A 14,979-nucleotide genomic window follows, 5' to 3' on the forward strand; every position below is an offset into this window, starting at 1 on the left:
AAGGTAACATCAGGTGTCTTTGCCAATTACTCTCCACCTTATGTCTTGAGACAGGGTCCCTCAAGTCTTGGAGCTTGACTGGCCAGTGAGTCCCAGGAATCCTAATGGTTTCAACAGCACTAGGATCATTAGTATGTGCTACTACTTTTGTTTAATTTTTACTAGAATCTAGGTTCAAACTCATGACCTCATGCTTGGCATGGGATGCATTTAACTTTGGTGACATTCTCTCACACATTTCCTTGTGGAGTGTCTGATTAAAAATATTCCTCGTGGAATGTTTGATTAAGCAGCATTTCGATGATTCTGAGGACAAGTTCATTTCAAGTAGCAGGAAGAAAGAGACCTCATTGTTTATAAAAACCAGAGAATGAAAATAGTGTTAACAATTCACATCAGAAATTAAAAAAAAAAATACAACTCGAGCAGCCATGCCAGTCATTAATCAGTGGAGTAAGTAGGCTGCATGTTAACAGGCAAACAATTAAATTATTTGTTTCCCAGGGGCATGGAATGTGATTGTTATCACACTCCCATGAGGGAGACAAATAGATATTAAAAGGGTCTTTCCAATACCTGTATTGGCTTGGGCCAACAGCTAATTCAATAGATTCGATCACAGTCCACACTTCCTACATGGTTCCTGATTTATGGCTTTGGCGCTCCTTAATCATCAGTCAGTGCAGTTTGCTCCCCGGCATTCATAAATTATGCCTCATAAATAAAAAGATACAATCAAGGAAAATCGTATCGGTCCCTCTACAGTCTTGGAGTGTGTTCCCTTGGCACTCACGCTAATGCCTTTTTAAGGGGCAGCTTGCCATGGGTTTTGAATATGTTTGAATAGGAACACACCAGAATGGACTTTGCCAGAACTAGGTAGAGAGTCTCATGGCTCAAGAGAGAAAGCAATGAATCTGTGATTACATGGCTATGGGACTATTTTATTTTGTGAATAGCCTACAGGCTCCAGCCAGGTAGGACTACTTGTTGGAGGGCTTTGAAGCTGCCTGTTATCTGCCTGTCTGACTCTTTACCATCAAATGGGCTCTGCCCAGGGCCTCTGTTTGCCGGATACCTTGCTAGATCTCGGGCACTCTTTCTCGTACAGAGTCCCTGCATTCATCCAAAACACTCTGGATCAGGCAAGAAGGAACATGATTTTAATTCAATTCTTAATTTAATTCAATGTTTAATTCAAACATTGTCTCGTTTTCTACCGGCACTTTTGGAATTCAGAGATACGAAGTTACTAAAGAATTTAGGAGACATTTCCCGTGTTAGAAACGGCTGTCTACTCTCTACCCGCTGAGACCACGGCTGCACTGGCTGGACTGCTCCGGAGACGCAACTCGGACTCTGTTCTAAACTAGGAGGTGGGAGAAGCGGCTTAAATACAGTGGGAAACACTGAGATAACCTTAATTCACGCTTCATAAGAATGAAGGTTTGGAGTTTACTGCTTGCTAAGTTTTGTGCTGTCTGTTATGCTTTGGAGGAACTTGATATCATTTAGTTTTCAGAGGGAATGCGTACGCAGGAGGAGGAAACCGGCTCCCTTCACCCTTTAGATTGCTTGTTACACGTGCTATTAGGTGTGTGTGTCTGACCCATGGACCACCCTGGACCCCCAGAGTCAAATGGACCCAACACAAAATTGTAAACATACTGAAAGCATTGTGAGATTTTTGTTGTTGTTCTTGTAGCTAGATTACGTGGCTCTCCAGCATGAACTTTGTAGGTGAGAGAATCAGGTTGTGATGTTAAGAGGTTGGTCATCCCCCTTGTAGTTAATCATTTCATCAAGGTATTTAATCATTCCAACAATGCCATGCAGTTGGCATTAATATTCTCATTTCACAAGGGAACTGAAGCACATAGAAGGATATGCAGTTTGCTAAGTGTAGGGCATGCTTTCCAGTAGAACTGTGTGATACGAGCCCAAGCCCAGGCCTCCTTTCTACTTGATTCTATGATAATTCATTTCACCTGTCCGTTTTACAGGATCTAGAATGACCGGGGAAAGCAGCCTGAGTGAGGGGCTGTCCAGATTAGGCTGACCTCTGAGCATGCCTGTGAGAGATTACCTTGATAATGTTGAGGTGGGAAGACTCACCCTAATGTGGGTGGCATCATCTCACCACTGGGCTTTGGACTGATCAAAAGAGGGGAAAGGTCACAGGCCTCCATTTCTACTTTTTGAGTGCAGATTTCATCATGTTAAATAAAATGAGAAATATACCCTGTCTGGTACAGCCCTGAAAGTATGCAGTGTCTCCACAGCGAGTGGCTAGAGTGAGCCAAGACTGTACACTTCACTGGGTGTCATAGTTTGAACCCTGTTGCTTTGATAAAACACCCTGACAAATGCAGACTGTGGAGAAAAGGACTCATTTGGCTTACCTTTGAGGTCACAGTCTGTCATCAAGGGTCATTAGGCAAAGGACACAAGCTGGAACTTGAAGCGGAAAGCATAGAGGAATGCTGACAGCTGGATCGCTCTCTGACTTACGGGACCATGCTGGGCTAATTATATACCTGCTAACGGATGGTGCCGCCCATAGAGGGCTGGACCCTCCTATGTCAGTTATCAATCAGGACAATCCCTAATGGACATGCTGACAGGTTAACCTGATAATAGAAGTAGTTGAGTAACCGAGACTCCTTTTTCATGTGATTCTAGGTTGTATCAAGTGGATAGTTAATGCTAACTAGGACACTGGGCAAGATAATTATCCATGAATTTAACAGATACTGATTAAGCCACATCTGTGTGTCAGACACTGGTTTCCAACCTGGCATACCACAGTAATCAAGGATGGATCAAACATCCAAGTGAGAAGAGGTAATCCACAAGAACAGACACAGACAGGTAATAATAATTCAAGGTAGGGAGGAAATGATGGTACAGAGCATATATGTGCTTGTGTGTGTGTGTGTGTGTGTGTGTGTGTGTGTGTGTGTATTCATGCAGTATATAGGAGAGATGTCAGTCTGTCCAGAAGGATCTGTAGGAGTGATGTTCAAACAGGATCTTTAGGAGTGATATTCAAGCTACCATTCAAGTCAGCAGAGGGCACCAAATAAAGATCAGTAGGAACAGATCACAAAGGAAAAGCCCGTGCAAAGACCCTGTGTGCAGAACCTGAGCTTAGTGCTGAGTAAGGGCCAGAGGCCAAGAAGATGAAGTCAGGTATCAGTGAGACACTCCTTGTGGGAGCAGAGTGGAGTCTTCATTCACAGGTGCTCAGAACAGTTCCCCCACTCACTCTAACTGTTCTCTTTACAGGGCTCTGGATATTGAATGCTTCCTGTGCATTTAATATTACATTTTAGTTTTTGTGTATAGGTGTTAATGTATTATAATGTCTTTAACCTCAACCCACTCAAAATCCTTATTGAAATCAGTTTTTTAACACCATTTTACAGAAGTCCCAGTTTGCTTTTCTGTTGTTAGGACAAATCACTGACTAAAACCAATGTGGGAGGGAAGGGTCTGTGCTGGTTTGAAAGAGAATGGCCTCTGTAGGTTCAAATATTTGTATATTTGTTTCCTTTTTGTGGAACTCTTTGGACTAGCAGGTATGGCCTTATTGGAGGAGGTGTGCCTCTGGGATTGGGTTTTCAGGTTTCAAAAACCTGTGCCATTTTCAGGGTCTCCACACCTTGTGCTTATGGATCAGATGGAAGCTCTCTGTTTCTGCTCCTGTGCCATGCCTGCCTGCCTGCTGCCATACTCCCTGCTGTGATGGTCATGGACTCTAACCCTCTGGAGCTGTAATCCCCAAATTAAATGTTTTCTTTTACAGGTTGCCTTGGCCACAGTGTTTTGTCTCAGCAACAGAAAAGTAAGACGGGACGTATTTTGCTTATACTTCCATAAAATATTCCATCACAGAGTGAGGACAAGGCAGGAACCTAGAGGCAGGAACTGAAGCAGAGACCATGGAGGAGTGCTGTTTACTGGCTTGCTCTCCATAGCTTGCTCAACCATCTTATACAGGGCCATGTGCCCAGGGATGGCACTCCCCACTGTGAGCTGGGCCCTCCACATCTCTCATGAATCACGAAAATGCCCCATAGACTTTCCTGCAGGCCAGTCTGATGGAGACATTTTCTCAATTAAGATTCCTGTTTGTAGACGCCAGTTGCTTGCTTCTATCAAGTTGTCAAAAATGAACCAGCATACTAGATAACAAACAAAAAAGTAGAGCAAACAAAACCACTTGCTAAAGATATAGAACCAGTAAGTTTTACAACCAGGTTGGAGCCCATCTGTACTTCTCACAGGCGTGAAGGAGCTGTGCTTCAGCAGAAAAATATGTGAAAGTGGGGCTAGAAAGTTACAGAGGGTCAGGATCTGGGCTCTTCCACTCCCCTCTTCAACTGGGTAACTGGCTGAGTCACTTCGGTTTCCGATAATGCAGAAGAGGTAACAGTGCCCACCTTGCAGGACTACTCCCAGGTCCTCGGTAGCTTTAGTTGTCAACTTGACACAGCCTTGGGTCATTTGAAAGGAAAGCCTTGATTGAGGAATCGACTGGACTACAGTCATCCGTGGACACCTCTATGGGACTGTCTAGAATTTTCATCATGTGGAAGGACCCAAACCACTGTGTGCTGCATGGTTCTCTGGGGCAAGTGATTCCAGGAAAGCTAGCCAAACATGAACCTGTGTGAGCAACCATCAGCTGTGCCTGTGGTTTCTTGCTTCATGTTCCTCTTGAGTTCCCACCTTAACTTTCCTCAATGATGAATGTGACCTATAAGCCAAACCAATCACTTCCCTACTAAATTGCTTTGCCATGGGATTTGTGAGAGTAACAGAGAGGAGATGAGACAAATGAGTTAATGCATGTCAAGTTCTTCAAGTATTTCTCCCTCAGCACATAGTAAACATCAAGACACTAGCAATGACCATCATGAAAAGACAGGTGAGGATGCAGCAGGGCTGGCTGCACAGCAACCCATGACTCACTTCTGGATTCCAACTAGTTGTTATGCAACACTAAAAGTTTTGAAAACCCTTATAGCATTCTAAGTTTAATCCATAGCTCTTTCTGTATCTTCCTTTACTCTAGAACTTTGAGGGTTAAGAATACATAAAAGCCTGGCTTTCAAAAATCTGTTTTCTTTTTGAGCTGGGCAGATGGCTTGGTGGATAAGAGTGTTTTCTGCCCAAGTACAAGGACCTGAGCTCAAACCTCCAGGACTTACACAAAAAACTGGGACAGCTGCCTATGCCCATAACCTCAGCATTAAGGGGAAGAGACAAAGGGATCTTGACAGCTTCCTAGCCATGTGACATCTACAGCTTTTGGTTCAGGCTAGCCCTCTGACACCTACAGTCAGCTTTTGGTTCAGGCTAGCCCTGTGACATCTATAGACAGCTTTTGGTTCAGGCTAGCCCTGTGACATCTACAGTCAGCTTTTGGTTCAGTGAGAGACCTAACTCAGACAGTGAGTAGGAGAATAACATGGGAAGACAAGTGATATCCTGCTCAGGCCTCTGTACACAGACACACACTTGCACAACCTGTGATCCCACTCATGTGTGTGCACAGCATGTATGCACACCACACACACACACAATATTGTTATATTAAAATTTGTTCATCACACACAATATTGTTATATTAAAATTTGTTCATTAGATGGTGTTTTCTAATTTGCCTTATTCTCAATTAAAATCTCTCAAAAAAAGTGACCAAGTATAAGCAAAAGAAACATTGGAACAAGTCAATGGGTCCATCAGAGACAGAATCTTATTTCTGGTTTCTATTACAGATCTATAGGTGTCCAGGAGAGAACTGGGCAGTTTCCTGGGTGTTTGTGGCCATCTTAACCATCAGGTACATCAACAGACAGATAAATCAATGAAGGAGAGGCCCACCCCTCTTTTCAGAGGCTGCAGTTGAGGGTGTCAGATTTAACAAAACCATGTTTGTTTCCACCTGTGGATTCGATGCCTTCATTTAACTAGGGCATTCATTTAGAATTTGGCAGAACTACACTATTGGTTCCATACAATCCACTACAGTCTTTAGATTTTCTCAGTGGCTTTTCAGTTATCAGAGAGTAGCAAAGCCTGCTGGGTACCCCTCTCACCCAGGAAGGATTCTACCAAGGAAGAATGCCACATGTGGGCAAGCAATGGGGTATGTTCTCCATCCCTTGTTCTCTTCCTCATCTCTTCATCTTCCCCTCTCTCCCCTCCTTCCCTTCCTTCCCTTTCTCCTGTGAGATATGAGGAACAGGGTAACAGTGCCTCCTCATCTCTCAGGGGTTTGGTCAAGCAGCTCTTTTATATGGAGCTATGCTGTGGGTGCAGAGAGCTGTCTGTCCAGAGCAGAACAAGTGTGGCCATAAGAACTTGAGGTGAACAGGTGGCCCTGAAGAAGCAGAAGCCTCTTCTGCTGGTGCACGGGGGTGTGAGATAACCTCAGATCTCCTAAATATCTATGTTTAGACTTAACATGTATAGAAACATTACAGACAGGCTTCTTGGTCTTCATAGCCAGTTTCCTTCTGGCATCTCCAGAAAGTGTACTCAGAAGCTTGTGAAAGTTAAGGAAGTCCTCTGTCACTGAGGCACATCCTCAGTCCTTACTAACCAATCTTGAAGCTGTGGTGGAGGCCATGGTTTTTAGCCTCCTCCTCAATCTCGGTAACTGGGTGTGTGGTATGAACACGGTAGGTAAAGCTTCAGGTGACTTGAAGAGCCTGATTAACACTGATTGTGACCTCGAAGGGAGTTAGGACCAAGGTAGAGACAAATTTCTGAGCATCCCTTCCAGGGACTATCGACATCGTTAACTGAGCGTGAAGACCTGCTCCAAATGTGGGGGGTGTTCCCTGAGCTGGCTGCCCTGGACCACACCGAGTACCAGCACTCCCTATCTTCTGCTGAGCTGAGTACCAGCATTCCCTATCTTCTGCTGAGCTGAGTACCAGCACTCCCTATCTTCTGCTGAGCTGAGTACCAGCATTCCCTATCTTCTGCTGAGCTGAGTACCAGCACTCCCTATCTTCTGCTGAGCTGAGTACCAGCACTCCCGATCTGCTGAGCTGAGTACCAGCACTCCCTATCTTCTGCTGAGCTGAGTACCAGCACTCCCGATCTTATGCTGAGCCAAGTACCAGCACTCCTGATCTTCTGCTGAGCTGAGTACCAGTACTCCCGATCTTCTGCTGAGCTGAGTACCAGCACTCCCGATCTTCTGCTGAGCTGAGTACCAGCACTCACTATCTTCTGCTTCTTGTCTGTGGATGAAAGGCCACTAGTCCACCCCTGCTCCTGATGTTATCGCCTCCCTGCCAAGATGGACTTTATTCCTTGGAACTGTGAGCCGATTGACTCCTTTCCCTATGTTGCTATGTTGCTTTGGTTTGATGTTGTATTGCATCAAGGAGGCAGATGACTAACACTGAAGTCTTTTTTCTCCTGGTCATACTGACAGAAGCAGAACTGTCAGTGAGGAGGCACGAGGGCAGGGACAGTTGCCCATCTCCACCCCACTGAGAAGTTTCTAGGGTGTTTAACGTGTTATTTCCAGCAAACACCCAACAACAGAAGGTTCAGTTTTACCTCAAGAGAAACATAAATCCATCTCTACCTGTGTTCAGGTGCGTGTATAACTGTGTTCAGGTGTGTGTGTGACTGTGTTCAGGTGTGTGTGTAACTGTGTTCAGGTGTGTGTGTGACTGTGTTCAGGTGTGTGTGTGACTGTGTTCAGGTGTGTGTGTAACTGTGTTCAGGTGCGTGTGTGACTGTGTTCAGGTGTGTGTGACTGTGTTCAGGTGTGTGTGTGACTGTGTTCAGGTGTGTGTGTAAAACTGTTCAGATGTGTGTGTGACTGTTCAGGTGCATGTGTGACTGTGTTCAGGTGCATGTGTAACTGTTCAGGTGTGTGTGTAACTATGTTCAGGTGCATGTGTAACTGTGTTAATGTGTGTAAATGTGAAAGGCTGACAGTGACAGCAGTTTCAGAACAGAGTCCTGAGGGATGCCAAAGTCTTCCCTGGGAGCGAAGTGATCAAAGCCAAATGGGGTGTGGCCCCAGCCCTGAGTCCCCTGTTCCTGGGGATGTCTTGGGGGCCAACATTCTATCCCTGTACTCAGGCTCTGTGTATCAGAACCATAGACTGAGTTAAGACGATATCGATAAATCATTTAAGACCTTGAGCCTTGGGAGATGAGGTGGGGGAGCTCAGTTCTTGTGGGAGAAACTAAACAAACAGAAGCCTCCATGCTGGTCAGAAATACGTTAGTGAGATTAATACCTAATTAAATGCAAGTCCAAAGCCAAACAGAAAACATGCTTGATAAGTTGCTGCTAAATGTGGTGCAGAAAATGCTTAGGAAAGGGGTCTGGTGTGGGGATGGCATCAGAAGGCAAGGAGCCGGCACAGAGAAGTACAGTCAGACTCTCAGCGATGGGGGGTGGGGTCCTCAGCCTTGTGCAAGTGACCATTTGGCTGTTTCTCTGACAGAGAAGTCGAGGACAAGGAAGGATGAACTGGAAGGAGCACCCCACCCCACTCCTTCAGGACCACTTGTGTGCTTGATTAGAGATTGGTACAGTCTACTGCTGATTAAAGATTCACTGATATAGACCAGAGTTCTCTTCATCTGGCTCTACAGAAAGGCTGGGGGTGGAGCATGGGCCCAAGACCCAGGCATCCTACTAATACATAATGCAATTCTCATAACACACCTGATTATTAAACAACAGAAAGGAAGCGAAATCAAATGTCACCCAAGGTTTACAGTGTGTGTGTGTGTGTGTGTGTGTGTGTGTGTGTGTGTGTGTGTGTGTGTATGGACATGTGGACAGGTATAGAGCTGTTTTTCTTCAATTACCTTCTACCATCTTTTTGAGCCTTTGTGGTCTGGGGCTCCCCCAGTAAGCTAGGCTGGCTGACCAGTGAGTCCCAAGGAGGCACCTGTCTCTGCCTCTGCTTCCTCAGCCCTTGGCTTACAAGTGTTCATGGCTATTCCTAGGTTTTCTTTTTAACTTGAATTCTGAGATTTGAACACGGGGCTTTGTGCTTACACTTACGGCTGAGCCATCTTTCCAGCCCAAATTTTGTGGCTCTAACCCTCCTTTATTTTGGGGAAAAGGAGTTGTAAGAGGCTGAAGAAACAGGGATCCATGTCCTTCACAGGTGTCTTTGGTGTGGGGCTGCACTGTGCAGTTTTTGCCTCAGACTGAAAGCATTTCCCACACATGCCATGCAGCCTTGATGGAGAAAGTGGACCATGGATGAGGCATGCTCACGTAGAGAGCTTCACTTTCTCAGTTCTTAGGAAGACATGTGGTATAACTGGCTAAGTTTAGAATCCTGTTGTGACAGGTGTAGGACTAAAGGGCAGTCCTCTTGCTTATTAAGCATGGCGGGTGATAATAATAATAATCATTATTATCTTGGTTGAATTATATTCCTATGCATGTAGTCTTGAGCACCTTCACTGTTATGCTGATTTAACCCCAAAGCAAGCCTATGTGTTGTCCTGAGTGAAGCTATGTAGGGACAAGATAAAATGAGGGCGGAAAGGAGAGGGACCAAGGGAGGGAAGGACTGATGGACGGAGCAGAGAAACAACAACAGCCCTTAGTCTTGCCTTGGCTTGCCAGTGCCCAGTGTCTAGTCCTCCTCTTGCTGTTGAGGAATTCCTTTAGTCTCCTCCCCCACAAGTCTAGTTCAACCTGCTCCTCTGTTGTCGGTTGTAACACAGGCTTGATATCGTATTGATGATATGGGTTTCCTCCAAGGCACTAAGGACTCATAACTTGTAAGTGAAATAGATTTATTACTTATTAATACTTATTTATTATGATGTTTTTATAATCTTGAAAATGAATTTATAAGTAAATAGGCTAGGTCATATTAAGAGACACCACTGCTGATAGGTCTATATGCTCATTTTGGTGAGGAGTAGTGTGCAGGAAGGAAGGATGAATGAAATATGTAGGAAGTATCTTTGAAGGAAGAAGTAGGAAGTAGGAAGGAGTAGCTATGAGTGAAGGAAGCCCTGGGTGAGTGAAATCTTGAGCAAACGTATATTATTGACATGTCATGGCTATGTCAAGGACTCCAAGGCCTCAGATTCATGGGAATTGGCAAAATCTTTCCTCATAGTGGCCAGGCTCAGGACTAGGCTCTCTCTGTTCAAATGTGAGTGTTGCCCTGATTGATCAGTATGTGCAAAACTAGCAATGGCAGCTTCTTCCTTCTCCTGGATGTCTACAGCCTGAGAAGCTCACACACCCTTTCCGACCCTAACCTTCTGTCTGTGTGTCTGTCTGCCTGTCCTTTCTTCATTTCCTTTGGGTTCCAGGACCCAAGCCAAGTGAGACAAGTATACCTGACCATTCCTTTTGTTCGTGAAGATGGTTCCATGGTCTCTTTTGTATCAGCACAATTTAAAGCTAAACATTGTTGTTAAATGGAAGTGCTTTGGGTTGGGGTTTATCTTGTCAAGTTTCACAAGCTGTAGATTATGTAGGTCTATTAAGAGAAGATAAAATTAACGTGGGGTGTAGTGGCACACGCCTTTAATTCCAGCACTCTGCAGACAGAGGCAGGCAGATCTTGGTGAATTCAAGTCTGGCCAGGGCTACAATAGCAGGGCCCTGTGTCAAAATAAATAACTAAATGAATAAATATAAATCAAAGGTAAAACTTGAATATCTTTGTACTCTTGTAGCTTACCCTTTCTAGAACTTGGGGCTGGGGACAAGAACTACTTACAATGGGATGCTGTGTGTTAAATGAGCCCTTGAAAACTCACATGTTGAATCTTGGTCTCAGGGTAATGGTATTTGGAGTTAGGTCTTAGTGATGAGTTCCTGCTGGATAGGGCCCTCACAGTTGGGATTGGTGCCTTTCTGAGAGGAGACTGGACTCTCCCTCTGTGTCCTCTTCCTCTCCCTCTCCATCTGCTTTGTGCAATTTGACAAGAAGATGGCATTTTACAAAGCAAAGTGATCCCTCATCAGACATGGAAGCTATGGGCACCTGGGCCTTGGATTTCCAAATCTCCAGAACTGTAAGCAATACATGTTTGCAGTATAAGCAGCATGGTCTGAGACATTCTGTTATAACAAGTGCAGTCGAAGACTACCAGGGAAGGCATGAAGAAGCTAAACTGCTCAAATATCCAGAAGGCTCGATACCACTGTCTCTCGCCTTCCTCTTCTAGCTCATTACCTGCACTTTGGTAGCTTTGGTGGGGACCCACAGTATCCCACTGAGGTTTTAATCCATCTGCCTTTGGTGGGGACTATAAGGATCCCCTGTGTTTCCTTCACAACCTTCCCTCCTCCTCTTTTTGGGGAACAATGTTGGTTGATTAGAAAGTAGAAGCTTCCAGCATGCCCTGGCTCCCTCAGCCTTAGCCCCAAGACCAGACCTTCACATCAGTGAGTCAGCAAATCTCCTGCAAGGCCAAGCTGTAACTTCTCAGTCACCCAGACACCAGGCACCAGAAGCCCTCGGAGCCTCTGAGTGTGTGTGGGTGCTTACTGCAAAAATCTGTCAATGTGGGGAAGTTTCAAGAGAGCTAATTAAGTCCCTGTCAGCACGAGTCAGTGAAAGGGAGCCCTGGCAAGCCCCAGCAACTCCGTGGTGAGTCATTGCCTTAAGCGAGAGTATGAATATGAATGCAGAATTACCTGGAGCTGCTCATTAGCCAGACAACTCTCCCTGAGGTAAAAGCTAAAGTGCAGGGCTGGGGGCAGAGCTCAGTGGTAGAAGCCTTGCTGGGTTTGCATGTGCAAAGCCCTGGGTTCCACCCTCAACTCTGCAAAACCCTGAGACAGCTCAGGAGGGAGGCTCACCAAGTTCTTCCTGAGACCACTGTCCTAACTTGCTTGTTCATTCATCAAGAACTTTCTGACAGAAGTTTGAGGTATAAAGAGTATAGCTAAACAGAGTACAATTGGGAAGGGTTCAAAGTAGAAAGTGGTATTATAGGAGAAAATACCAATTGAGTGTGTAGATATCCCATGGCTCTGTATAACAGCCGTGTGATATCTGTTTAAAGAACAGTCTTTTCCTGAAAGAATTTTATTCAGCACAGAGGCATGAAAACACAGGTATGGGGTTAAGACTCAGATTCCAGCAGACACTCACATGAACCATTGGATGGATGTACCTGGACTCTGCATGAATTGTTTCACAAAGCCACCTACCCATCCTTGTGAAATACAAACAGGTGTTTCCTAACTCCCTCCATTCAGATTTCATATCATATGTGCTTTTCTTTTTTTACAATTTATCTTTCAGTGTTTGGTCCTTCAGAATCTCAGACCCCCAGGAGCTGTGTTGAAATGGAAATGACTTAACTTTCCTCCACACTAAAAGTCTTATTTTCCACAGTGTTAACTCTTAACCTCCAAAGAGTGAGAGATACACAATGATGGGAATGAAAAGGGGTTACAAGGAAAACACACAGTCTGATGGAGACAGGAACTTCTCCCGGAAATGCTGACCTAATTTCTACCTCCATAGGAAAGAGTAGGGCTCTTCTTTAAGAAGAGTAGGATGAATACCCATTTGTGGTGCTTGATTTGAATGCCAACATTTGAAGAGGAAGATGGCTGTCCATGAGTTCAAGGCCAGCAGGGTCCACATTTGAGTTCCAGGCCACATAGGGCTACAGTGAGACCCTGTCTCAAAAGTAAACTAGAGTAAGTCACATGCGATAGCTCACGCTTGCAATGTGAACAGCTTAGAAGTGAGTATCCAAGAGGACTGGGACTCTAAGCTGACAGGAGCAGTTACAAAAGCGACAGTACCCTATGAGGTCTTGGACGAACCTCAGCCTCTGATGTGGGTCCCTTGGCCATCCTTCACTCCTGATGAGAAACCTACCTAGAGACACAACACAGGCCTCTTCTACAGATATGTGTGTGGTCCTGCTTTCCCCCAGTGACACAGCACAGGCCAAGGGAGCTGTAATCAGTAGTTTATATTCCTATCTCAGTGCTTACTGCTATCCAAAGAGCCCATGCCAGTTCCTTTTACTCAATGGAGAACTGGGGATCTTTGACAACTGCACACTTTCTCACGAAGCTAATGAGAAAAGAACAAAGGGAGGGCCATCCAGGGCCCGGAACTTTCTAACAGTGTTCTGATTCTGAGAGCGGCAAAGAGGTAATTGTTCTTTACTGACACAAGCCACAATCCTATTCTCAACCTTCCTGTTTGCTGTGCCTTCAGATTGTTTTGAGGGGCATCAGAGAAGACTCAGCAGTTAAGAGTGATTGCTACATTTGCCACAGACCTGAGCCTGGTTCCTAGTACACACAAGTGCCTGCAACTTTAGCTCAAGTGGATCAAGTACCCTCTATGGGCCTCCATAGGTACCTGGACTCACGTGCGCGCGCACACACACACACACACACATTTAAAAATAAGAAGGTAACAGAGTTTGTTTTTTTTTTTTGTTTTGTTTTGATTTTTCAGGACAAGATTTCTCTGTGTAGCTTTGAGACCAGGCTAGCCTAGAACTCACAGAGATCCACCTGCCTCCACCTGCTGGGATTAAAGGCGTGTGCCACCACTGCCCTGCAGAAGGTAAGCAAAGTATATCTCCTGTTCACTCTATAATTGATCCAGCATTATCCAGGCAGCTGTCTTATCATAAGACAATATTTCTGTGGACACATATGTAAGGAGGAAAAGTCAATAATACTATAAATAGCCTCCCATCTATTTTGATTAGGTCTTACAACCAAATAGTTGGCATCTAACCAAGAGAACACTCTTGCTTTTAAGAGAGTTTTTAGATTTGTAATTGCAAACAATAAATTTGGATTTATGTTTGTATATATCCTCAATTCAAGAGCTGATTTACATTTTCAATACTAACTTCCTCAGGCATCTTGTGAAAATACAATGTTGTCCTGAGATATTCTTTTCATGTATAAAATGTTATCTCTAATTAAATCATCACACTTCTTCATGTCTGTCACATTCCTGGTAATTTTATTGTTATTTCTGGTTTTTATTCTCCTGCCTCAACCTCTGGAGTGCTGGGATTGCAAGCATACACTCTCATGCTGTATTCCCACAGTGCCAGGGACAGAACCTGGGGAGTCTTGTCTGCTAGGCAGGCACTCTAGCAATGAGCTACAGGCCTCTTGATAAGCTTTTTGGGTTTAATCTTTTTTTTTTTTTAATCTGAAGATTTTTTTCTTGATATTTGCTTGACCTTCAGGGGTTATCCATTAGCAAGCTTCTTTGAACTGCAAGCTTGAGAAACTAAGTCTGGCTTAAGTAGAAGAGACACAATGGGCGCCTGTGAAACTGAAGGGAAACGTGGAAGGGCGGTGCTTGCAAACAGTGGAAAAGAGACTTTGAATGTGAGCTGTGGGGTAATTCTATCAAGACGTCTAAGCTTTGCCTCTCCAAATTCCAGGATGGGTAAAAGCAAGGCCCAGGTGAGTGTGCGGCTGAGTGTAACCCTGTGTGTGTGTCACTTGTCTAGAAGACAGTACAACAGCAAACCCATCCTCCTTAGGAAATGGCAATGCCGCTGTAGGAATAGTGTATGCAGACCCGAGGGCAAACACAGCCTTACATAAAGCCTCCTGGATTTCAAAATAGTTTCTGAATACCGTTCTTCATTCCTAGTCTTTTAAGAGATATGTGAAGTATTTTAATAGCACTGGTTGATAGATGGATTGGTCTTTAAATTTTCTTGATTTCCAAAGGCAGATTAGTTACAGCCTTTTGCTTCCTCTCCACATCTCATCTTTTCCTTGAGCATGGTGACTGGTGATGTTTACCACTGTGGTTCATTTTGCGTTGTTACAACATGTGAGTTATTTTCCTAAGGGTGGTTTAAGGAATACTTACAACCAAGGCAACACAGGTGGAAGGAAGCCTAACAGTAGAAACCATATCATAATAAGGGATCCATCTAAAGGCCACAGAAAAGCCAAGCATGGGAACCAAGAAATGAAGAATG

General features: G+C 44.6%; 1 protein-coding gene across 2 annotated transcripts in view; it reads right to left on the minus strand.

Annotated features, from left to right (window-relative positions):
- Ush2a (usherin) overlaps positions 1-14,979 on the minus strand; it is a 701,257-nt gene that overhangs the window by 28,028 nt on the left and 658,250 nt on the right. The window lies entirely within an intron of this gene.

The sequence above is a fragment of the Onychomys torridus genome, chromosome 11 (assembly GCF_903995425.1).
Source record: "Onychomys torridus chromosome 11, mOncTor1.1, whole genome shotgun sequence".
NCBI classification, from domain to species: Eukaryota; Metazoa; Chordata; class Mammalia; order Rodentia; family Cricetidae; genus Onychomys; species Onychomys torridus.